This window comes from Bubalus kerabau, chromosome 5, assembly GCF_029407905.1.
Source record: "Bubalus kerabau isolate K-KA32 ecotype Philippines breed swamp buffalo chromosome 5, PCC_UOA_SB_1v2, whole genome shotgun sequence".
Lineage (NCBI taxonomy): Eukaryota > Metazoa > Chordata > Mammalia > Artiodactyla > Bovidae > Bubalus > Bubalus kerabau.
The window spans coordinates 85,993,229-86,019,771 of record NC_073628.1 but is presented as its reverse complement, the minus strand read 5'-3'; the positions used below and the strand labels follow the sequence as shown (position 1 = coordinate 86,019,771).

Here is a 26,543-nt window from a genome sequence, read left to right as displayed (position 1 = left end):
TAAATACGGAGAGCATTCCTTTGTGTTGCTTCAGAATTGAGACTGCATTAAGAAAAGAGCAAGGTAACTTACTTTTCGTCACACCGCTAAGTCTTCGCTCTGCCAGAATGCTATTAGCATTAATGGGAGATTTTACTACCTCTCAAAGTGTGTGTAAAAACCAAGTGTCTCTAAAAAGTATTATTTTGTTGGCATTTATCATAAAGCACTATTAAAACAACATATAAAAATGTCAATGTTTCATCTGAACACCTAGTTGCACCCAAACTGGCTGTTGCACAATTTTAGTTTACACAATCTATTAACAAAACACACACTCTAGTCTGATTAGACTACATTATTCTTCCTGAGGGAAAACCTGAAGCTACTATGTGGTGGGCTCTTGGCTTACATGATCCATGATACTTAAAATGATGCTGTGAAGCAGCTTTCATTAACCCCACTTTTCAGAGGAGAAATCTCAAGCTTAGGAGGATTAAGGAACCTGTCCAAGGTGACATAGCTGGTAAGTGACTGAAGGAGACTCAGCCTGCAAAGCCTAGCTGAAGTGAGCAGCATAGTGTCCTCAGTGTGGTCTCCTGTGACCACTGAACTCCCTTCCCCGGTGACAGCTGGTCTTAGAGGGCTTCTGGGTGCCACTGACTCATTTCAACTGAAACAGGTGAGCAGGGGCCACTGATCCAAAGGTGTTATTACCCCAGGCCATGTCCTTAAATATCTTAATAAGTCCTGGTGTTATTGTTGAGTCACTAAGTTGGGTCCCTTTCTTTTGCAACGCCATGGACTGTAGCCCGTCAGGCTCCACTGTCCATGGGATTTTCCAGGCAAGAATACTGGAGTGGGTTGCCATTTTCTTCTCCAAGAGATCTTCCTGACCCAGGGATCGAACCCACATCTCCTGAATTAACAGTTGGATTCTTAACCACTGAGACACTTGGGAAGTCCCCTGATACCAGATTGCTTTCTTGTCCTCACCTCTAGCTCCTGAAAAGCAGAGGAAAGGAAATCGGATTTCAAATCATAAGGATTATGCTGTGTTTTCACTCCACTACTAGGTCACAGGCACGTTAGCTGCTGGGTGAGAAGTTGGAGACACGCTTCTGAAGCTGTGAGTGAGTTCACATACCTGAAGCTCCACTGTCAACTCCAGAGGGCTGGAGGGCAAGGACAAAGTGCTCAGTGGCAATGGGGTGGTGAGAAGAGTGCAGAGTTTGGACTCTAATAATTAGGATCCAGCCCATCCAAATCTTGATGATTCTGCTTCCAGAAAGTCTCTTGAATGTATTCACTTCTTTCCATCCCTGCTGCCAGCCTCCTAGTTAACACCATCTTCTGTCTCCTCTGATTGTAACAGCCTTGGACTCAGCTTCTACTCTTGCCTTCTTGGAGCCACTCAAAAGTATCAGAATCATCTTTTTAAAAACACGAATTCGATCTGGTCACGCTCATATTTCATACCTTTCAATGGTTTCCTACTGCTTTGACATAAAATGTAAACTTCTTCAAATGGCCCATGAGGCTCTGCTAGATCAGATCTGCCTCAGCTCCCCCCTCTCCAAACCACTTCTCTTCTGCGTGCTCACCCGCTCAGGGCAGCTCAAATACAACCAGTGTAGCAGCCTACCCCAACCAAAAAATCTAGTTTCCTCTTTAATTTTCTCTCCATTGCCTGATAATATTTTCTCTCACGCCCTTCCAGTTACCACAATTTGTAATAGTGCCTTTATTTCTCTGGTGCTTGTTATCAGCACCTCTGAAGGAAGGTGGGAGTCGTGCTATATTACAACATGGGCTCGCTCTCAGTCTACGCATATGCTCCTTCAATCCTCACCAAAACCCTATGAAGTAAAGACTAATACTATCCCCACTTTACAGATTAAGGAATCTGAGGCAAAGAGGGGTTAAGCACCTCCCTCAGGTCACACGGCTGTTGAGAAGCAGGGCCAAGCACAAGCCCAGGCAGCCTGGCCCCGGAGTCTGCTCGGCGTTACCACTGCAGGTAAACCCCCTGTACAAGCAGCAGGCCTGGCTCATGATGGCGCTCCATAAATACTGGCTCAGTGAACAATGCAGTAAAATCATCTAAGTCTGAACAACCAGAGAAATTGAGGACCTTTATATGTTCCCTTACCCACTCCCAGTGCTATTATTTATGTTGGTATGCACTGTCTCTCTCCGCTAATTTATAAGCTCCTCTAGGGCAAGAATCATACTTTATCCATCTTTATGTCTCTCATGGTATCCAACATAATGGTAGGTGCTCAAAAAAGTTTGCCTAATGTGTGCCGGCAAATTAAAAGTTAGTAGAACCAGAATTGCAATAAACTAAAAGTCACCTACGTGTTCCTATAAAAAAGAGTACAACAGTTACCATTCATCATTTTAATCACTTACGGAGTTGATTTGATCCTACAGGTATTCTTTGTCTTTCAAAATTAAAGAGCCTTTTTATGGAGTGTGGCATTCTATTCCATGAGTGAGTAGGAATCATCTTTACTGGAAAAACGTTTAAGTGTGGGGGAGGGAAGGGAGAACTGTTTCAAAAGTCTGAATGCCCCAGGGTAGGGCATGTCAAGCCTTTCAGAGCATGGCTAGTCTACCACAAGCCTTGTGGGGAGCTCAGCATGGCCTTACCCTCCAAGAGTCTTGTGTCTCGTTAGCACTGCTCCCCACACCGCCCCTATGCTCCTGCAGCCCAGTCTCCTCTCCCATTTCCTCCTGTTAGCTCTGACTTCTGCTAAACCAAATGATGGTGATCCATGCTGCAAAGTTCTTTCTACCACGTTCATGAAGAATTCTCTCCTGGGAAACACCTAGGAAAGGGCCTACAAATTCAGGGCAGTTCAGCCTAGTATGAAGTACCCATCCCTCTCACAGTGGGCATGTATCTTTCAAGTATCTGGCTACTGTAAACCAGTCTTTCCTGGTGGCTCAGATGATAACATATCCGCCTGCAATGCAGGAGACCTGGGTTCACTCCCTAGGTTGGGAAGATCCTCTGGAGAAGGGAATGGCTACCCATTCCAGTATTCTGGCCTAGAGAAGTCCATGGACAGAGGAGCCCTGCAGGCTACAGTCCATGGGGTTGCAAAGAGTTGGACATGACTGAGCAACTTTCACTCACTGTAAGCCAAAACATGGAAGCAACCTAAATGCCCACTGACGGATGAAAAGATAAAGAGGATGTGGTACACGTGCCCATTGGACTACCGCTCAGCCATTAAAAAAACAACAACAAAGTAATGCCATTTGCAGCAATGTAGGTGCATAGAGAGCATCACACTAAGTGAAGTTAAGTCAGAAAAAGAAAGACAAATACCATATGATATCACTTATATGTGGAATCTAAATTATGGCACAACTGAACCTATCTGTAAAACAGACTAGATGCACAGACATTAGACTTATAGTCACCAAAGGGGAGATAGATCTGGGGAGAGGGATGGACTGGGAATTTGGGGTAGATGCAAACTATTACATTTAGAATGGATAAATAACAAGGTCCTACCATACAGATAGGGAACTATATCCAATCTCCTGAGATAAACCATAATGGAAAAGAATATTTAAAAAAACAATGTATATTTGTGTAAAACTGAGTCGTTTTGCTGTCCAGCAGAGATTGGTACAACGTTGTAAATCAAGTATACCTGAATTAAAAAAAAAAAAAGTATATGGCTATTGTAATAATCCAGACCTCCCTGTTATGAAATGTGGCTTTCTGCTCCATGAGAGGATAGCAACAGTCTTTAGTGAAAAGAATAAACCCAGCTTCCTAGTGAAGGAAATCTAGATGACTAAAGGTCTGGCATTCAACCCTTCTCTGAAACAACCACCACACCACCAAACAAACACCTTGAGGGCAGAAACAGTCAAATCAGATGCCCAAGTAGGCCAGAAGCAACAGAGGTCTGTGAATCTGTTCTAGAGGAGATGAAGGAGAGTGAAGTGGGGGGTGAAGAGGGAAGTTCTGTCCTATCTAAAAGTATTTGTTAGGGGTGGAATCATGCTCTCATCAAAAAAGACATGCTGGACCGTGGACCAACCACCAGGACCTCAGAATGTGCTTTCTTTGGATACGTGCCACTGTGGGTGAATTAGTTCACATGAGCTCACAGAGTCGAGGGGCCCCTAATCCAATACGAATCGTGCACCTTGTCAGAAGGCTGTATGAAGAGGAACGCACGGAGAGCTCCATGTGCAGATAGAGGCAGAAGTTAGATGAATGCAGATACAAGCCAAGGAGCACCAAGCATGGTCTGCTGCCACCAGGACGGAGGAATGGGACAGCCTCACACTCAGAACCCGTAGAAGGCACCACCTCTGCTGACACGGTGATTTCAGACTTCTATTCTTCAGAACTGTGCGAGAATCGACTTCTGTTGTTTTAAGCCATTCAGTTTGTGGTACTTTGTTTTCGTATTTTGCTTTACAGCCCTAGGAAACTAACAGTGTCCAAATTCAGATGTCTAAAAAAAAAAAAAAAACCTGTGTTGGCCAAACAACACATCTGTGGGCCTGGTCCAGAGCCCGGCCGCCAGACTGCCTCTCATTCAGTGTTCACTATCCAGGGGGTAGTCATATTTTTGCTAAAAATCAAAAACACTGTTACAAGACTCTTTTGTGGGGGCGGGGGGGCCAAAGAGAAAGTTCAATCTCTGGATGTTACTCATCAGCATATGTTCTTCTAAAGAGCAGAATTACCTTTCAGGGTCTGGAGGTTGGAAGAAGCATGAGCTCATATGCTAGCCCTGATGCTCACCAGCTGTGGGGTTGGGCTCTCTGCGCCTCAGTCTCTCCATCTATAAATGGAGATGATACTGTAACATGCCTCACCCATGAGTATACACGGCACTCTGGGCAGCCCTCAGAATCACGTAGAGAGAAGAGAACTCAGCAACCAAAGCAGTGTGGTTTCTATCTTGGGTTGAATCATTTGACTGCATTTTGCTGTGCATTACTTTCTCGTTCACTTTACTGTGAACTTCTCTAGGACAAGGCCTGTGTCTTTGTCTTTCCACCTTCCTTGCATGTATGTGATAGGTGGTCAAATACATTGGGAAAAGAAGGTATGAATTTACTTCATCTCTTTGACCTCTGTGATTGTGTACTCCCTGAGGGGAAAATCTGAGTTCTGTTTCCTCCACAGTTCCAGGCATGAGGTGAAAGGTTACACACAGAGTAAATGGAAGTCCTCCCACGGGAGGGATGTCTGTGGCTGGGTGAGGAAGATCCCCTGGAGAAGGGCATGGCAACCCACTCCAGTATCGTTGCCTCGGAAATCCCATGGGCAGAAGAGCCTTGCGGACTACAGTCCACAGTGTCACAAAGAATCATTCACTGCCAAGCAGAAAAGAGAGCCAGAATTAAATGCTTCCTTCCAAGTTCAGCGTCTGGACCCGAGTTTGCCTATTTTTTTCCTGCTTGTCACACACTTATGACATGTAGAGCAAATCAGGGTGATACGTCCTAACTGAGGACTTTGGGAAAACCTATTAAATCCAAAGGCAGAGAAACAGTTTCAAGAACATGACAAATGCAGCAGTCAGTCATTTTGCAATAACCAGCAAAAGGTGAGAAATGCACTTACTTTCTACGGCTGCTGGATGCTGACTGGAGCAATGCCTTCCAGTCTGGAAGGCAGAATCCTAGTACAGACTGTGTTATGGATGTTGCCCCACGGAATTGCTGCCGTTATCTGATACACCAGTTACCTGTTTTGTAAATAAAGTTTTATTGATGCTCAGCCCTGCCCATTCACTTACATATTGTCTATGGCTGCTTTTGTGTTCAAGGACAGAGTAGAATAGTTATAACAAAGACCAGAAAGCCTAAAATATTTATTTACTGCCTGATTCTTTATAGAAAAATCAGCCAACCTCTAATCTGAACCATCCTATGGTGTTTATGCTACAATTTTAGCTCTAAGAGGATAGGAACCTTGTCTGACTCAGACTTCTATGTCTGACATCTGGAACACCTGGTTTACAGCAGGTACTTGATAAACTTTTGAATATAGAATGAACATGTAGCCAAATAAATGGTGAGATTCTGGATGGGTAGTAACAACAGTATACCAAGTACTAGTAGGATGCCCATGGGGCCAGGCCTGTGTCCAGAGGCTCTGCCCCCTTCGAGAGGCCAAACCATGAGTATCTAGGGCTGCCACTGTATGCCCTGTGGTCAGCTAAGTACCTAGGCGTGCTCTGGGAGCCCAGGCTGGACAAACAACCAGGACATAATCACTGTAAGAAATCAAAATTGCTGGCCTGTCAGGACAGATTACACCTAACTATGAAGAACCTTTCAGAATCCTTTTTCTATATATATACATTTACATTAGAAATGTTTCAAGGGAATAAACACTTGCAAAGCGGTTCACATTTAAGGGGTCCCTTACACAGTTGAACCCAAAACAGCTGTCAGAAGCCAAACATTTATAAACACAAATGTTCAAGGTACTGAGCAAAAAAAAAAAAAACTTTCAGATCTGAAAGAAAAAGCTCAATCTAACCTGCCATAACAAAAGCAAAGAAAGAAACAGAAAAGCCAGACATTTCTAAGCAAGATCCTTTAGTGTTAATATTAAAAGCATATGTACGTTCTGGCTCCAATAAAATTGTTTATGGTTAGATTTAAAGTTAGGAAGGGTCCTTTAACTTGGAAAATGATCACATGGAACTTGTTGCATAAAAGAAGATTTTGATATTATTTTTCTCTTTTCATTTTTTCCCTCTCCCTCAAAAGAACTTTTGCTTCTATGCACATGTCTTGGAGGCAGGCTTGGGTAGAAGACTCTAGGTCCTGCTTCAAGGGATTTGGGGCACAATTCATACTCCCAGGGCCTCTAAGCACTGTGGTGTCTTCTTTACAGGAGGTCTGTAGAGCTGTGACTTTCTCCTAATCCACACATATTCTCCTTTAAAATGTTTTTGGTAATACTGAATTACCATCGTTGAAAGCAGTGGGGGTTTTAATTACTGTTATGACAGGATCACACTTAGATTTAAATAAAAGTGGCATTTATTTTCTCAGTTTCTGATCAAATAGGAAACAATCAAAATACCATTCTGAAGGCTGACCTGACATTACAATAAAAGTATAGTAAGTTAAATACTATACCAAAGAAATCTCAATGTAACAAAGTTTTAAAAATTAACTGTCTCCAAAGCCCACTTGGGCTTCCCTGGTGGCTCAGATGGTAAAGAATCTGTGGGCAATGGAGGAGACCCGGGTTTGATCCCTGGGTTGGGAAGATCCCCTGGAGAGGAAATGGCAACTCACTCCAGTATTCTTACCTGGAAAATCCCATGGATGGAGGAACCTGGTGGGCTACACCCCATGGGGTCACAAAGAGTCAGACACAACTGAGCAACTAACACACACACGCACACACACACATTTAAGCCCACTTACTTCATATTTATTAATAATTCAGATACTATGGGAAAATGTGCAGTCTATATCAATTATTTTTATAATATTAAGAAAATTTATTTATTCCATAGGATGAGCAAAAAAATCAGACAAAGATTCAAAAAAAAAAAAAAAAATCACACTAGACTTGCTTTGAGGAGTGTTGTATTCCACTCAGAAATAGGAATTCTCTTTTTGTAGTCACACCATGAGGGATGTAGTCAGGTGTTTCTTACAACAATTTCTAAAGTGCTGGTGCTCTGCATGATGGTACATGATGCCCCAACATGACCCTGCTCCCCTACCAGATGAGAACACTCGGCAATAAAGATCTATTAATAATAAACATAACATCTCTCCCCTTCCTTATTTTGCCATGGCCTTCAGGACATTATTTTCAGTTGTAACTTTTCAAATTCTCACCCTTAAGGGATTCTGTGCATAGATTAGAATATAAATGCATTCTTCAAAACGTAATAGCAAAAGAAAATTAATGGCTAATTACAGCAGATTGAGAGCCCCTGATGGCTCAGATAGTAAAGAGTCTGCCTGCAGTGCAGGAGACCTGGGTTCGATCTCTGTGTCAGGAAGATCCTCTGGAGAAGGAAATGGCAACCCACTCCAGTATTCCTGCCTGGAGAATCCCATGGCCATGGGGTCACAAAGAGTCGGACACAACTGAGCGACTTGCACTTTCACTTTCATTATTTTTTTATAAGAATTGGGCATGTCAAAATGATGCTTCTTTGTCAAAGTCCTTCATAATATTGAAGTCATAAGATGAAATGGCAACCACCTTTTCATGAGATCAAAAGTTCAGCCTATATGGGCCACCTGGACCCTTGACCAGACACTCATAGATTTTTTAATTGTTTGGCTTTTCTTTTTAAGATATATGTCCTGCTTTTCTCTTGATCATTTCAAACCTTCTATGTGAGAATGTTATAAGAAGAAGCTGTTAGTAACATCTGTCAATCTCTTATTGATATGATGGATCCTTACTTGTTTTCATCTTTATTTTGGTTCTAAGTGATGTGATCTCAGCAACCTCCCAGAGTATCCAATGACTAAGACAATATTGTAAAAGCCCCATTGAAATCACAAACAAAAACCCCAAACACCTAAAGACATAGTTTCCAAACACATGGTGTGATAGGAACAGTTCTGGTTGGAAGGAATTAGAAACCAATAAGCAAAACAGCTTGCTCCCGTAAGAAATGGCCAGGAGTAAGATCCAAGGAGAAAAAGAATAAAGTTATATTTTAGCTTCAGATTAATCATATTCTAGTTCAACTATAAGGCAACACTTTCAAAACTTAAATGGGTATTACATTAGGATAGACTCAATTAAGCCTACTCTTATCCTGGAATCTTTCATAGACAAAGCTACTTTCTATTTCTAAAAGAAAAATTATTCAATCAGAAGCAACTTCACAACCATTTACCAAGAATCTATTTGCACTTGAATCCTACAGAGATACTTCCTTTCCTGCGTAAGGTGTGTGTACCCACCTGGGCTCTGGATCGCACCCCTCTCCCTTCCCTTTGAACAGTGAAAGTGAAAGTCGTTCAGTCGTGTCCGACTCTTTGCAACCCCGTGGACTATACAGTTCCATGGAATTCTCCAGGTCAGGATACTGGAGTGGGTAGTCATTCCCTTCTTCAGAGGATCTTCCCAATCCAAGGATCGAACCCAAGTCTCCCACATTGCAGGCAGATTCTTTACCACCTGAGCCACCAGGGAAGCCCTTCCCTCTAGGAGTTCTCAGACTTGAGGGTGTATCAGAATCACCTGGAGGGCTTGTTAAAACTCTGGCTGCTGGGCCGCAAACCCAGAGTTTCTGATTCAACAGGGGCTGAAAATTTACTCTTCTAAAAAAGTTTCAGGTGATGTTGATACTGTTGCCCCCAAACAAGACTTTCAGAAACACTATTCTAGAACCTGCTGCATTGACTGTCCTCTCTTCCCCGATTCTTTAGACTTTCTCTCCATATTGCCTTTCTCTCAGCATATAAACATGTTTAAATTTCTCTCATTTAAAAATGCAAACAATAATCTCCCTTGACCTCATCGGAAATGGGTGTAGTGTATTTCTCTCTTCTTTCTTACGCATCCAAAATTCTTAAGAGAATGTTCTCCACATATCACTTTCTACCTTCCCACTTACTCCTCGCTGCTCTGCAGCCTGACAGCTGCCCTCTCAGATTCACTGAACCTGCACAGCCTATGCTCCTGCATAACTCGAGTTTCCAGGCTACTTCTTGGTCCCCATCTTAAATCTTTCCACAATGTCTGGCGTACTCATCTGCCAAAAGGGCATTCCCTTCTCCTTTGGATTTTGTAGCATCTCTCTATCCTGGGTCTCTTACCCCTCTCTTGCTGACCCTTTTTGGTCTCCTTTGTAGGAATACATTTTCACATCCCCCTTAGTGTCGGTTCTCCTTAGGTCCTTCTCCCTTGGCCCTCCTCTTGTCACTCTACACATTTTGCCTGAGAATTCTCATTTATGCTTATATTCCAATTATTTTCTATATCCTGATAGCTCTCAAACATACACCTCTCTCCTAAACTTCAAATACACAGCTATCGATAGACAATTCTGTTTGTCCAACAAGCACCTCAAAGATATCAATGTATAAAAGCAAACCCATTACCTTCTACCTCATTCCTGTTTTTTTCTTAATTTCCTGTTCCTCTTTCTTTTTTTCTATCTAATAATAACCCCCTGCTCCATTACCCACTCATACAAACCAGTCTGCAAGGACAAGCATGTCCTTATGTCTCACACCCAATCATATCCTAAGTCTGTTCAATCCACTTCATATCTCCAAACTGGCCATTTGTTCCCATCTCCATGACCTTTGCACCCACTTAGGTCAACATCATCCAGCCTGCACCAATGATCTCCTTACTTCTAAGCTCTCCCCTTCCAAGCTCTACATTGCAAACACAGTGATCTATAGTCCTCTATGCAAAATTATTCAGTAGCTCCCATTACCACTGAGATAAAGATTTTAACTCCTGTGCATGGCATTCAGACCTTTTAACATTTGGCTCTTCCCCATCTGTCTAACCTAATTTCTAGTCACTTCCCCGTCATATTTTAATCTCTAGCAATATTAAACTATTTAATTACATCTTTGAATATGTCATGTTCTCTCACATCTAAAAATGTCTGTATATCCTATTCCTTCTGCCTGGAAAACTATCTATCCTTAAACCCCTGCACTAGTTCTCTCTTCTTTCCAAAGCTTTCCCCAGTCCTTTTGGATTCAGATCCCCTTCCTGCTCCCTCCACCTGGCACCTGCCTGCACTAAAGCAAGTGATCTGTTCCTAAGGCGACCAGTGCATTAGACTGTAGGGTTCTCAGAAATAAATCTTTGAAGTGCTACTGCTGAGAGTAATACCTCACTCACAGTATGATCCTTACTAAAAATAAGTTTTAAATAATGTATCAGTGACCCCGAACAAGGGAACATGTTCCTCTGGCAGTCACCAAAACACTAAATTTCAGACCACCAATGTCTGATATTTTTTTTTTCACCTCAATTCAAATACGTTAATCTGTTTTTCATTTCATTTCTTCAAGGAACTGGGGAAGGAGACATGAAATTGGATTTGAGAATGATTAACAGTCTGTTAAAACATTTTTTGAAATGTCGCTCTCAACAGTTTTTCTCCTCTAGTTGTTAGAATAAGGGAAGCTGGTGAAAAAAAGGGAAAGTGTTAGTTGCTCAGTTGCGTCCAGCTCTTTGCGACTCCATGGACTGTAGCCCGTCAGGCTGCTCTGTGCATGGAATTCTCCAGGCCAGAATACTGAAGTGGGTAGCCATTCCCTTCTCCAGGGGATCTTCCCGACCCAGGGATCAAATCTGGGTCTCCTGCATTGCAAGCAGATTCTTTACTGTCTGAGCCACCAGGGAAGCCCAAGGGAAGCTGGTATTGGGAATTTTTATTTCTGTAAAAGTACCTGTTTCCTAACATTTGAATCAAAGACTGTGCCTCAGAACACATTTGTGCTACATGAAACTGGACTGTTACTCCTGCATCTGGGCCAAGGAGGACAGACTACCTACACAGCCCTTAGTAAGCACAACTGCTTTCATATTATTATGAGACCATAAACAAAATTACAAGAAATTTTAAGGCCAGTTGTAAAGGCCCCGATTAGTTGACTGAAACTGGTAGCCTCCTGGCACTTTCATGGTCTTCAGTGAAGGCTTTACGGCCCTGAACGGCCCACCATAGAAGGACACTCCACTCCCATCTCCTCAGCGTGAAGCACCACCCACACCCTCAGGCCTCAGCGAGAGCCAGCTGGGCACTATCCCCATCAGGACTCAATAGTCACGCTCTTGTCTTACAGGCGTTTCACAGAAAGCTCATTCACATGGACACATCAAGTAAACATGTATTTGAGGATCAAGAAATAAAAATAAATGGAACTAAAACACACTTGCATTTTACGTAAATGGCAATGCACTCTTCTGGAGAGGACATATCCCTTACAGTCAGTCATCACGGTTGCTGCAGAGGAAAATGCAGACAGATCTACATTAGAGAAAGCAGATCACAGTGGCCTTGGAAACAACCTACTTTGATGATGAAACTCTCATACTATGCCTCCAAACACAGCTTAGGCCTGAAAATAAGCCAAAGAATGTCCAAAAAATCTTGAATAATCCAGATATTTCTGTAACTGTCCACTGATAAATTTCCCAAGAGACGAGAACTTACACAAGGATGGGAAATTCCCAGATGTTGAATATCTGGGAGGATATTTGCATGTAGGGAAATGTCACACTCAGACCACAGGAAGACACAGTCCTACCGTTTGCTGACATGGTCAGATGCCTAGAGTTGTGTGCTAACATCTACCTACCCCATACCACTACCCACTTTTCTAAAGAAAATGCAGGGAAATTGCATTTTAAGAGGCAAATTAAAGTGCACCAAAAACGAGGGGTAAAAAAGATCTTGAAAATACAATTTTAAAAAGAGCTAGAGGAGCAGGGGACTTTAATCATTATTAACAGCTAGTAATATCCATTGAACCCTTTGTGTGTGCCAGGATCATGCTAAGAAATGCCACATGCTTTTTAAACTTTTCCCTTGCAACACTTTTTTAAAAAAATACAGACTGATTATTCCCATTTTACAAATAAGGAAACTAAGGCTTAGGGATAATAAGAAACTCCCCTGAAATATATGACTTATAAACAACAGAGAGGAGAGTTTGAACAGTCTTTCTGATTCTGAAATCTCAACTGTGAAGCACAACACAGGAACCTGAAGAGGCAAACAGCCACAGGGGATGAAACAGTCTTAAATATTTCAAGATTTGTGACATGGAAGAGAGAAGAAGCTGGTTACGTTCTAAAGTGCAGGCGTGCGTGCTAAGTTGCTTTAGTCGTGTCTCTTTGCAACCCTATGGACTGCAGGCTGCCAGGCTCCTCTGTCCAAGGGATTCTCCAGGCAAGAATACTGGAATGGGTTGCCATGCCATCTTCCAGGGGATCCTCCCAACCCAGGGATGGAACCCAAGTCTCTTATGTCTCCTGCACTGGCAGATGGGCTCTTAACCAGTAGGGCCACCTGGGAAGCCCATGTTCTAAAGTAGGAGTTCCCAAACCTGTATATGCTAAAGGATCATCTCTGGAAGTGACGCCCTGCTGGCCTGAAAACCACTGCTCTGGACCTCAGAACTGGAATAAAATACAGAGGAGTTTCACCAGGAGGTAGGTTCAGCTTTACATTATTAAACAGATCAACCAAACCACATCTCCACTCCCACACCAGACCTAACAATCAAAACTCTCCCAACATGGCAGCAGCTCTCTCCTAGGACATCAGGACATAATAGATAAAAGCTCAGTCTCTGCAAGCAGACATGCCCGGTTCCACTCCTGGTTCAGCCATTTGCTGGACGTGCAGCCTTGGTCGAGATACTTTCTCTGAGTCTGTTTTTTTCAGTTACAGAATATGACTTACCTCAAAAGACTCTTATTATGAACTAGAGATGATTAGCTAAAATACCAAGCACTGTGGTTGGCCTGAGACAGGTCCCCAGTCACCCATGAGCAAGTGGCGCCTCTGCCCGCTTGACACGTATCCAGGTTGAGGCGGCAGCGAGTCTTGATGAGCATCCATCCCCTTCATCCCCACCATCACCCTTCCCGAATGTAATATAATGGAAGAGGCTCCAGCCTCAGCTTACTGTGGGCCCTGACTGGCCCAATCCAATCAGCTGACACCTGCCCCCTTGGGAGATGCAATAACACAGCTTAAATCAATCAGCAAATGCTGTTCCTCTGGCCACAGTGGCTGGTGTGAAGGGAGGATGCATATGTGCCCTAAATGGGGCCCATCAGAATGGATTTGGGCTTCTCAGTTGCTGCAAGTGGTAAAGAACCTGCCTGCCAGTGCAGGAGACGTAAGAGACGTGGGGTTCATTCCCTGGGTTGGGAGGATCCCCTTGAAGAGGGCATGACAACCCACTCCAGCATTCTTGCCTGGAGAATCCCATGGACAGAGGAGTCTGGAGGCTAAAGTCCATGGGGTCGCACAGAGTGGGACACAACTGAAGCATCTTAGCACGCACACACCAAGCAATTCCCTTTTGTAATCCACGCTGCTTTGAAGTTCTTTTTCTATTACTGAGACTGCAAACATTTCAACTTATTCAGAATCGCCTCTTGGGGAGTGGTGAGATATAAACACTTGGATCATTTCTAACTTTATGATTCCGTAACTTCTTAGGACTATTTACATAATTAGTGCCTGTCATAAAATTCACAACATTTATGATGACAGGTTTCTACCTGAAGTCCCCTGTCTCACTTCTCCTGAAAAACTCCTCTGCAACTTTTAGGGCCTGTAGGGTGATAGAAATTAGCCAAGATGGCAATGGTCAGGCTCTCTTGCCCCACAGCCTCTCGCTCTCACCCCACGTTCTGTAAACAATGACTTTGCATGGTTCAGTAACAGCTGAGATCATTTATAGCAATGCACACACACATCATGATGTACTCACTTTGCCACGAGCCACCTTCGTTCTGTATGCCTATATAGTTCAGTTGCTCAGTTGTGTCTGACTCTTTGAGACCCCTTCAGTTCTACCATATACCTATATAAGCAATACCTGAAACAGTGCTTGTATCCGAGTCAACCATTAGAGAATAAAGCATGTTTGACTTGCTGCAGCAACGGCCACCAGCAAATAAAGGATGTCTGCAGTTCCTACGGCTCCTCTCATCTTCCTGCTTCCCCGCTTGGGCCTTGCCTACCCTGGGTTCGGTGATCGGCGAGACAGGGCCCAACTTAAATGTCCCCACTGCCGCAAGGCCTTAAAGAGAAACACTCCCATAAGCACTCTACTCACATGGTTGTAGGCAGGCCTCGGGTGCTCACTGGCTGCTTGCCAGAGGCTCCACACGGCAGCTACAAGGAAGCAGGAGGCTTCTCCCCAAGTGAGAAACCCAAGAAAGAGAAGGACCTAAACAGAAGCCGATGTCTTTAATAACCCACTCACAGAAACAGCATACCATCAGTTCTACCATGCTCTATTGGTCACAGAGACCAACTCCAGTGCAAGGTAGGGGGGAATCCTACACAACGATGTGAATACCTGGAGGCAAGAATCATGCTGGAGGCTGGCTGTCACACCATGTTCCTCCAAAAGATTTCAACAAAGGAAGCCATTCAGCATAAGAAGCACAGCTCTAGAATGTGGTCACGAGGCCTGAAGTGGTCATGGGTCGGCTACTTTCTACTGTGTAAAACCCATCAACGCTCAGTCTCCATAATTGGAAAATGTAAATGGGACAAGAGTTATTTTGATGTGGCCCATTTTTAAAGTCTTCATTGTATTTGTTCCAATATTGTTTCTGTTTCATGTTTTTGGCCCTCAGGCATGTGGGATCTTAACTCCCAAACCAGGGGCTGAACCTGCACCCCTGCATTGGATGGCAAAGTCTTAACCACTGGACCGGCAGTGAAGTCCCAGGAGTTCCAATTATTAATCACATTGGACGCAGAAGGTCTGCTGCTCCTGCTACTCAACGTTCATCGAGTCTTTATCATGTGCCAGACATAGTTTGGAGTGTCCCATGCTTATTAACTTGTTTTCTCCTCACTCCACCCCTAGGAGGTGAGCACAGTTTTTACCCCCATGTGACAGCTGCGGAGTCGGAAGCACAGAGAGGTTCATCCACTTGCCCAAAGCTGCATCACTAGGAAGAGGCAATCAGGATTGGAACCTAGGTGAGTCAGTACCTGAATCCATGTTCTAAGTCGCTGTACTCTACTGGCACTCGAAGAGAGAGGATGAAAATAATGCAAACAGATACACAACTTATAAAACATTAGCAATACTAAACCTTGAAAAAAGCAATCACACTTAAACAGGCACTATGAGGGCACTTATATGAGGGACCTAGAGTAGTCAAACTCATACAGGCAGGAAGTAGACTGGTGGATGCCAGGGGCTAGGGGAAGGAGAGATGGAGAGCTACTGTTTAATGGATACAGAGCTTCAGTTTGCCAAGCTGAGAAAGTTCTGGAGATGGATGGTAGTGACCGTTGCACAAACTGTGGAAGTGTTAGTCATTCAGATGTGTCCAACTCTTTGCGACTCTGTGGACTATAGCCCACCAGGCTCCTCTGTCCACAGGATTCTCCAGGCAAGCATACTGGAGTGAGTTGCCATTTCCTACTCCAGGGGATCTTCCCAACCCAGGGATTGAACCCAGGTCTTCCACACTACAGGCAGATTCTTTACCATCTAAGCCACCAAGGAAGTCCACAAACTGTGGACTGTGGACCTAATGCCACAGAGTTGTATGCTTAAAAACAGTTAATGTATACATATGGAATCTAGAAAGATGGTCCTGATGAACTTCTTAGCAGGGCGGCAATGAAGATACAGACATTGAGAACAGACTTGCGAACACAGCAAAGGAAGGAGAGGGTGGGGCGAATTGAGAGAGCAGCAGGGAAACATACATTACCATATGCAAAATAGACAGCCAGTGGAAATTTGCTGTATAATGCGGGGAGCTCAAACCCAAGCTCTGTGGCAATCTAGAGGGGTAGGGTGGGGTGGAAGATGGGAGGGAGGTTCAAGACGGGGGGGGGGGGGGGGGGGGACATATGTCTGCCTATGGTTGATTCATGTTAATATATGGCAGAAACAGAATATTGTGAAGCAATTATCCTTCAATTAAAAATAAATTTAAAAGATGATAAAGTCCATGTTATGTATATTTTACCACAATTAAAAAAGCAGACATGAAACTCAGCATCTGATATTCCATTCAGAACCACACAAAATGGAGAACCCCACATATTTAAGCACTTCAGATGCTTAGAAAATAGGTTAGTTGGAAAGCATAGAAAGGAAGCCAGAAGAGTTGTCCTTTTTGGTTGGTTCATCATCTTTCTTTCACATTCTTCTGACTGCTCTTTTCCTCACACACACAAAAAAATGTTAGAATAATTTCCTCTATGCTTATATCTCCCAAGTCGTATAAGTAGCAATTTTAAAGTGGAAATTGCAGTCCAATCCTAAATCCAGGGAAAATCTGCCCACACTATTAAGTGCTTCATAGCCTATACTTTAGACACTACTCTGTGATTATCATTATTTACACTCTTCCCCAGATGTCTCCTGTGTGTTTCAAGAGTCAGAAATCGGCCCCACAAACAGAAAGCATGGGAGTCAGCAGACAGGGAGCTGCTGGGACCTTGGGGTAAAGATGCACAACAGCAGACACCTGGCAGTCAGGGTTTCTTCCTCAACTCCTGTTGTGGACGTGCGGGCTCATCAGAGGTGATGTGGGAAGGCTGCTCTCTCCCGGGGTTGGCACCTTGGATTAACCTTAGACCCCTGTCCTCAACCTCTGGAAGGGGCACTTTCTCCTGGTACACTGGGGAGCCCAGGGCTCATAGCCCAGAGCTCTGGCTACTTCCTCACCACCGTGGTCATCCTCCCCATTTGGGCAGATGGCATCTCGGGTCTCATTTCAGAAACAGAGAAGACTTTAGTCATAAATGAAGTTTTATGCCCTTAGTTGAGAACATATATTTTTAATTCACCAACCACTTCCCTTAAGTATCCATCCATGTGGATGTTGTGTATGTTGTCAGCCGCTCAGTCATGTCTGACTCTTTTTGATCACATGGATTATAGCCCACCAGGCTCCTCTGTCCATGGGGATTCTCCAGGCAAGAATACTGGGGTGGCTAGCCATGCCCTCCTCCAGGGGATCCTCCTGTCCCAGGAATCAGACCAGGGTCCACTGCGCTGCAGGCAGATTCTGTACCACTTAGCTACCAGGGAAGCCCCATAGGCAGATCACAACACTAGGTGGTATGGAGTGAGATAAACTACAAGATATAGAAAAGTTTTTTAAGAGAAGAAGATACCATAAAAAGGACACAGTTTGTAAAACTCAACCTTCAAAAAAATTAACTCCTTTAAAAAAATAACTGGTGGTCCAGCGGTTAAGACTTTGTCTTCCAATGCAGGGGGTGCAAGTGTGATCCCTGGTCAGAGAGGCAAGACCCCACATGCCCCATGGCCAAAAACAAAACCAAAAAATATAAAACAGAAGCAATCTTATAACAAATTCAATAAAGACTTCAAAAATGGTCCACATCAAAAAAAAATTTTTTTTTAATACAAATAAATAAAATAGTAAAACAAAGCATATCATTCACCAGCACATTTCTGATGTCTACTTCCTACACCAGCTTTTGTGCTTGGGAACACTGCACATCTGAGGTGGCTTTGTAATCCTGAGGGCAGCCTGTGATCACCACAATTTCTTTACTGTCTGTGTGATTTCCACTCGAATGACAGTGTGTAACCCAAGCCTTTTCATGCACCTAAACAATGGCGAGAACAGTAACAAACTCATAGCCACTATGAGGATTCAATAGGTAATTTATGCCAACGTGTTTGGGAAATCTTTACAGATTAGGCAGAAGTGAACTGTGGATGACATTTCGAGGCAGTAGTTTGTTTTCTCCTCTTTCTTTTTCTCCCAGGGAGCAGATTCTGCCCAGAACCTCAGCAGAGGTAGTGGGGGCTGAGGGGGACCGGGAGGTCTGAATGGTTCTTGGTAGCGCTCACATCCTGGCAGCACACTACACTGGGAGGAGGAAATGGGTAACACAGCCACATGCAACTTCAAGCAAGACTCCTAAGCCCTCCGTGTGGCAAGGAAGCAGCAGAGAGAGAGCTGCCAAGGGCTGGTGGAGACCCAGCCAAGGGAGATCCTGCCCAAGGGTGGCGGAGACCCAAGCCCCTACCGACTTGGTCCTGGAATGACCCCGGAACCTCCAGAGGGAGGTGGTTTTCCATCACACCAGTGGAAAGAGGAATCTGAGCCAGAAATTGGGCAGCTTTAGAGAAAAAATTTTAAGTGTTATCTCTTGCACACTGTACTTTTTGCACTGGAGATTATACTCATTCCAGTGTCTAATTTTCCAACACATGATATATTTCTGGCAGTTAGCAATGCTCAATGCAATGAATGTTTAAAAAACGTTCTTGTTTTACTTTACATACACACACACACATAAATAAGCCATCTTGTCTGACTAAAAAGAACATACGCATTATACTGCTTTAACGAATAGCAGGACGTATTCTGAAATGATTTTCTATATGGTGCTAGGTACACAGAGGGTGCTCAGTAAAAACCTGCTGGCTGATTGGTGACAAACCATCCAGAGTAGGTCTTAACTTCTCCAGACCCTTGAGGTCAACAGTGCAAAACCACCAACCAGGCAGCTTTGATTAGGGATGTAGTGTGTTGTGATGATGGAGAAGGCAATGGCACCCCACTCCAGTACTCTTGCCTGGAAAATCCCATGGACGGAGCAGCCTGTTAGGCTGCAGTCCATGGGGTCGCTAGGAGTCGGACACGACTGAGTGACTTCACTTTGACTTTTCACTTTCATGCATTGGAGAAGGAAATGGCAAGCCACTCCAGTGTTCTTGCCTGGAGAATCCCAGGGACGGGGGAGCCTGGTGGGCTGCCGTCTATGGGGTCGCACAGAGTCGGACACGACTGAAGCGACTTGGCAGTAGCAGCAGTGTTGTGATGAATGGAACTCTTCTCTGTGTAATTTTTATAGGTGTGTATAGACTAGAACTCATGATATGGATGTTATTTTACTTTAAACACTGTGACCTAACAACCTGGGAATGGAACAAATAGATAAACCCGGGAGGGTAGGACCTTGTCTATCCAGTTACCTAATGCATTCACAGGGTCAGAAAGAGTGCTAGGCACACAGTAGGGATTCAGTAAATACCCAACACATTTTGACAGTCAGAAGACATAAGACCTCTACCTGCAAGTACAAAATAATACAGATATTTATAAAATATAAGGTAGCAGTAGCTTAAAAATAGCCAAACCCAGGATTCAAGAACCCAACAAAATCAAGAACAGCATGCAGAACAAGGGCTGGCTGGCTCTCCAGTATCCCCATCCAAAGAGGGGACACTTTCTGAAACACAAAAACCTCAAAGCCTGTGGTTGTGGAGAGAGAGTGGAGAGGAAAGAGCCACTTATTTCGTCCCAGGTTTCAACTTCCTCCAGCTCCTTCCTGTTCTTCAGCAACATGCCTCTGTGCTTTGGAAGGAGGAGTCTGCCCCAGAAACAAAAGCCCTAACATGACCTACATTCCAGAAAAGTTCTGATTTATGAATTGGCATGGAGACTACATTAGCTGGTGCAGACAGCCCGGGCGTCTGCTTTGGGGAGATGGGTATGTGGGGTGTCTTTGCTCGAGTGCAGTCACCTCTGGCTCTTGGGGCTTCTGAACTTAGTTCAGGGAATGGACTTTAATCTAAGAAATGACACACTTGCCCAACACAACGAGACATTTAGTGAATTTATTTAATGATGCCAAATATGGGGTGCCCCCTTTAAATGGAACAGTACCAGGAACAGGAAGAAAAAGACTAACTCGTTATAAGACATCTCAGGGAAACTGAATCCGTCACCTGAGTGCCGTTGTTTTTGTTCAGTCACTAAATCACGTCTGACCCTTTGTGACCCCATGAACTACAGCACGCCAGGCTTCCTTGTCCTTCACTATCTTCCAGAGTTTGCTCAAACTCATGTCCATCGAGTCGGTGATGCCATCCAACCATCTCATCCTCTGTCGCCCCCTTCTCCTCCTGCCCTCAATCTTTCCCAGTAACAGGGTCTTTTCCAATGAGTCAGCTCTTTGCATCTGGTGGCCAAAGTACTGGAGCTTCAACATTAGTCCTTTGAACGAATATTCAGAGTTGATTTCCTTTAGGATTGACTGGTTTGATCTCCTTGCTGTCCAAGGGACTCTCGAGAGTCCTCCAGCACCACAATTTAAAAGCATCAATTCTTTAATGCCATCCTTCTTTATGGCTCAACTCTCACATCTGTACATGACTACTGGAAAAACCATAGCTTTGCCTAGACAGACATTTGTCAGCAAAGTGATATCTCTTCTTTTTAATATGCTGTCTAGGTTTGTCATAGCTTTTTTTTCCAAGAAGCAAACATTTTAATCAAATATAACTGGGAATGTCACTCAGTGGTGGTTGGGGTAGGGGATAACTGGAGAACTGACTTCCCTATGAAATCAGAAGTGTGAGCATCTTTCTTTCAGCTGGAGTTCACTGAGCTTATGTCTTATGCTATAAGACACAAAAGACTCCTTCTCTCCTCAAGAAGCTTTGGAGAGACATTAACAACTAACATATTTGGTGAGTAGTGCACTTTCATCTCATGTGATTTCATTCGATTTTAGCCATGAATCACTCAAGGCAGGGACTGTTTTTCCTGGAAAAAACTGGGACGTGGGCTTGGGGCAGAGCAGGCTGTGCTGTAAGGAACTGTCTCCAGGTCACTTAGCTATGCAAATAGTGCAGTATGAGCAAGGGCTGCAGCCCACACTCAGGAGTCCTCGCCCTTCCTCAGAACCCCAGAGCATCCAACAGCACCAGGAAACAAGACCCAACTCAAGGTGGCTGGGAGTACGCGGGGACACAGGAGGAAGGACAAAGGTGAGCGGTGGGGACCAGGACCCGACTGTCTGGGTGCGATCAGAAGAGCTGGGAGTGGGCCCAGCCGCTGTCAGGCGCGTCTTCAAGCCCTCAGCTGCCCTGCAGAGATAGCAGCGCTCTCTGGCAGGCGCTCAGACAAGAGGTCACGCGTAGGCGCTGTTCTGGCAACAGACCGACCAACCTCTCCCTGATCCCAGCTGAAAGGTTGGACAATAACACAGTCTGTAGACAAGGAAATCCAGAGCGGGGCATCCCTCCAGGGAAAACGCTGTGCTGGACCCAGGCCAGGGCTGCCAACACCTGCGAGCGAGTGAATTCCAAAATGTACAGTCACAGGTTTGGCTCCTCTGAGGCTTGGCTCACAGCGTTTCTTCAAAAGAGAAGTGAAGACGAGAAGACATCTTCCTGCTAAGAGCCCCACTCAGGTAACATCACCGCCTTTTGGGAGGGCAGGGAGATCACTAACCCTGGAAGAAAGGGACAACGACACTTTCTTCTCTGGAACTCTCGTGGTTTGGAAACCTGATGAGTTTTATCAAGACATGACTCTTGTTGAATAAATAATTCTAAGTCAGTAACCTAGCCAGGGACACACATCTGAAATATAGCTTGATTTTTATGATACATTAGCTTCATTTTATTTAATAGCTATAATTTTAGTAAAGAACTATAAGACAAACACAGTGACAAACTAGGTAACAAAATGCAAACACGACTTCATTCTTATTAGGATGACTATAAGAAAGAAAGAGAAAAAGAGAAAGGAAAGGAAGGAAGGAAGGAAAGAAGAAGGGAGGAAGGGAAAAAGAAAAGAGAAGAGGAAAGAAAAAAGAAAAACACTGGTGAGGATGTGGAGATATTTGATCCCTTGTGCATCGCTAGTGGGAATGCAAAGCAATACAGCTGCTGGGGAAACAGTTCAGCAGCTCGTCAAAGAATTAACCTAGAATTAACATATGATCCGGCAATTCCACTTCTAGGTATATACCTAAAATAATTAAAAGCAGGAGTTCAAACAAACATGCCAACGTTCAGCAGCTTCCCTGGTGGTTCAAATGGTAAAGAATCTGTCTGCAATGTGGGAAACCTGGGTTTGATTCCTGGGTTGGGAAGATCCCCTGGAGAAGGGAACAGCAACCCACTCCAGTATTCTCGCCTGGAGAATCGCCAGGGACAGAGGAGGCTAGCGGGCTACGGTTCATGGGATCACAAAGAGTCAGACACGACTGAGTCTCTTTCACTACCATATGATCCAGCAATTCCACTTCTAGGTATATACCTAAAAGAATTACAAGCAGGAGTTCAAACAGATAGGCCGGTGTTCACAGCAGCACTCTTCACAATAGCCAAAAGTTGGAGACAACCCAAATGTCCGTGGACAGACGAAAGAATAAAGAAAGTGTGGCGTATACATACAGTGAACTATTACTCAGATACCAAGAGAAATACAGTTCTCATAAAAGCTACAATGTGGCTGAACCTCAAAGACCTCATGCCACGTGAAAGAAGACAGTCATTACAGGATAAATGGAATATCAGATTCATAGAGATAAAAGTAGACTAGAGGTTACCAGGAGCTGGGGAGAAGGGAATGGGGATTACTGATCAATGGGGTTTGGTTTCTGTTTCAGGTGATGAAAATGTTTTGGAAATAAAGAGTGGTAATGATTGCCTAACAGTGTGAACGTAATTAATGCCTCTGAAATGTATGTTTAAAGATGGTTAAAATGGCATACTTTGCCATAACAAAAACAACTAAATATGAAAACAAAACATAAGGGAGAAAGCAATGTAGAAATTTTAAAAATAACAACATAAGATAGCTTATTCATAAAGTATTTTTTTTAAAAAGAGGATGTGATAATGACACACGGCTCTCATGAGGTTTATTTCCAAAAGTAGAAAAAAAATAGGATAATGGTAACATTTACAATAGGGTTATATTAACAACATTTATATAGTACTTCTTCCATACCAGGAATTAAGTATTATACACATATCAACCCATATAATCCTCAAAGTGATCCCTTGATGTACCTTCTACTACAAGCTCTATTTTAGAGTTGGTTACTCTGAGACACCTAATGGTTAAATGACTTGCCTAAGAAAAGACTCTGATGCTGGGAGGGATTGGGGGCAGGAGGAGAAGGGGACGCCAGAGGATGAGATGGCTGGATGGCATCACCGATGGATGTGAGTTTGAGTGAACTCTGGGAGTTGGTGATGGACAGGGAGGCCTGGCGTGCTGCGATTCATGGGGTCGCAAAGAGTCGGACACGACTGAGTGACTGAACTGAATTGAAGGTCACATAGCTAGTAAGTGGCAGATTTAAACTCAGGAAGTCTGGACCCAGAATCCATGTTTTCAGAACTGATCCTTGTGCCAGTATAAAAGACAAAAGGATGCCTCCACCAAAAGAGGTTAAGGTTGCCGCTGCTGCTGCTAAGTCGCTTCAGTCGTATCCGACTCTGTGCGACCCCATAGACGGCAGCCCACCAGGCTCCTGTCCCTGGGATTCTCCAGGCAAGAACACTGGAGTGGGTTGCCATTTCCTTCTCCAATGCATGAAAGTGAAAAGTGAAAGTGAAGTCGCTCAGTCGTGTCCGACTCTTAGCGACCCCATGGACTGCAGCCTACCAGGCTCCTCCATCCATGGGATTTTCCAGGCAAGAGTACTGGAGTGGGGTGCCATCGCCTTCTCCGGAGGTTAAGGTTAGGGATGTATAAAAAAATTACAGCCTAACTAAAGTAAGAGAGGGGCTCCCAGGTGGCACTAGTGGTAAAGAACCTGCCTGCCAGCGCAGCCAGTGTAAGAGATGGGGATTCGGTCCCTGGGTCGGGAAGATCCCCGGAGAAGGGCATGGCAACCCACTCCTGAATTCTTGCTTGGAAAATCCCATAGACGGAGGATGCTGGCAGGCTACAGGCCACAGGATTGCACAGAGTTGGACATGACTGAAGTGACTTAGCTCACACGCATGCAAAGTAAAGGACAGATAAAGGTTAATGAAACCGATGTGTTCCTCTTCTTTCAAAATCAGACATTAACTGTTGAATAAACAGTAGGGGATACCACTGATCTTTTAGGCTTTACCCAATTCCCTTCCAGGAAGATGAATAATAAAGCAGAAGGATCACTGGACTTGAAGTCATAAAATCTGGTTTCAAATCGCAGCCCTATCATTTACTTTATTCTTTTAAGTCTTCACTGAATTTGTTACAATATAGCTTCTGTTTTCTGTTTTGGTTTTTTGGCCATGAGGCATGCGGGATCTTAACTCCCTGACCAGGGATCGAACTGCGGCTCCCTGCACTGGAAGATGAAGTTTTAACTACTGGACCACCAGGGAAGTCGCTATCACCTACTTTAGTTATTCATTTAACAGGCATTTATCAACCGTCTGCTGGGCACGGGGCACAGCGTGGACCATTTCTCTTGGTGTTTTGAATCCTGGCTTCTCAGCCACAAAATGGGAAGAATTATTCCTCCCTCACCAGGTTGTCAAGAAGGTAAATGAGATAAGCTGTGACGGTTCCTGACTCCCATTTACTCTCCATAATGGCTGACTGAAGACACTTTCTCTTGCTTAACTCCTCAGAATAAAGATTCTTGATAATGATCAGATATATAAATCTCAGCGTTTGTTTTTTCAAGGACAGCATTGTGCCTGCCAGGCTGCAGACAAATACTCCCAAACAGCTACCTTGTTTCTTCTGCCCCTCCCTGCTTCTTACCCTCAAGCCAGCCAGATGGTGACAGAAGGCAGGGCACTGATAACAGCGTCAGTACTTCTCTAGTCTTCCCAGAAGACGTGGGAAGAAGAGAGGGAGGAAGGGGGAGAGGGGAAAGAGAGACCATGGAAGGAAAAAAGGAAACAGGATGTGAAGACAGAGATGGGACGCTACCTTACCGCTCCCCTCCCAGTGGGGGAGGAGGGGCTGCGGTCTGTAGGAGGCTTCCCCCTTCCATTTCTCTCTACAATGTCCTGTCACATCAATCACGCCCCAAGACTGAAGATGACAGGAAACTTCTCCACACCCTCAAAACTAGCGTGCATGCTGAGTGGCTTCAGTCATGTCTGACTCTTTGCAACTCTTTGGACTGTAGCCCGTCTGGTTCCTCTATCCATGGGATTCTCCAGGCAAGAATAGTGGAGGGGACTGTCATGCCCTCCTCCAGGGGATCGTCCCAACTCAGGGATCAAACTTCTCCTGCACTGGCTGGTGGGTTCTGTACTACCAGCACCACCTGGGAAGCCCACCTTAAGCCAGGGCTGGGCTCAAAGGACTCTTCCCCATTCCCCCCCTCCCCTGGCCACCACCACACAGGCACAAGTACATCATCAGTCTTTAGTTTGCAACAGACCAAAACAGTCACCTTGGGGCTTCTTAGGTGGTGCCAGTGGTAAAGCACGTGCCTGACAATGCAGGAGATACAAGAGACGTGGGTTCGATCCCTGGGTTGGGAAGATCCCCTGGAGAAGGAAATGGCAACCCACTCCAGTATTCTTGCCTGGAGAATCCCATGGAAAGAGGAGCATGGAGGGCTACAGTCCACGGGGTTGCAAAGAGTCGAGCCTGACTGAAGCGATTTAGCACACAAAACAGTCATTGCCCTTCCGGGGTGGCTCAGTGGTAAAGAATCTACCTGCCAGTGCAAGAGATGCGGGTTTGATCCCTGGGTTGGGAAGATCCCCTGTTGAAGGAAATGGCAACCCAGTCCAGCATTCTTGCCTGGAAATCACGTGGACAGAGGACCCTGGCGGGCTACAGTCCACAGGGCTGCAAAATAGTCAGACATGATTTATGACTAAACAGCAAGAAAACAGTCATTAAGGAGTTTCATTTTTGAATATTCCGTAATCAAGATAACAGAGAACTCAAATACAAGGTCAATAGGTCTTATGCTGATCACTGGTTATTCACTGAGTTCCTGCTGTCTAGTAAACTGTAGGATTCTGGATGGCAGAGAACATGTCTTACTACAACATTAAGGAATATTTGTTCAACTCATCCCTGGTTTATTCAGCACTGGAAAACAAAAAGATCAAAGATTTCT

The 26,543-nt window shown here is 44.4% G+C and overlaps 1 protein-coding gene and 1 long non-coding RNA gene across 12 annotated transcripts in view; both read right to left on the bottom strand.

Moving 5' to 3' along the window:
- The window catches only part of SMYD3 (SET and MYND domain containing 3), a 761,886-nt gene that overhangs the window by 209,422 nt on the left and 525,921 nt on the right, over positions 1–26,543 (bottom strand). The window lies entirely within an intron of this gene.
- LOC129652945 (uncharacterized) lies at positions 3,630–14,428 on the bottom strand. Its single transcript, XR_008714859.1, has 3 exons — positions 13,410–14,428; positions 5,591–5,714; positions 3,630–4,469 (listed from the first exon to the last, which is right to left on the bottom strand). It is a non-coding gene; the product is annotated as an uncharacterized LOC129652945 (long non-coding RNA).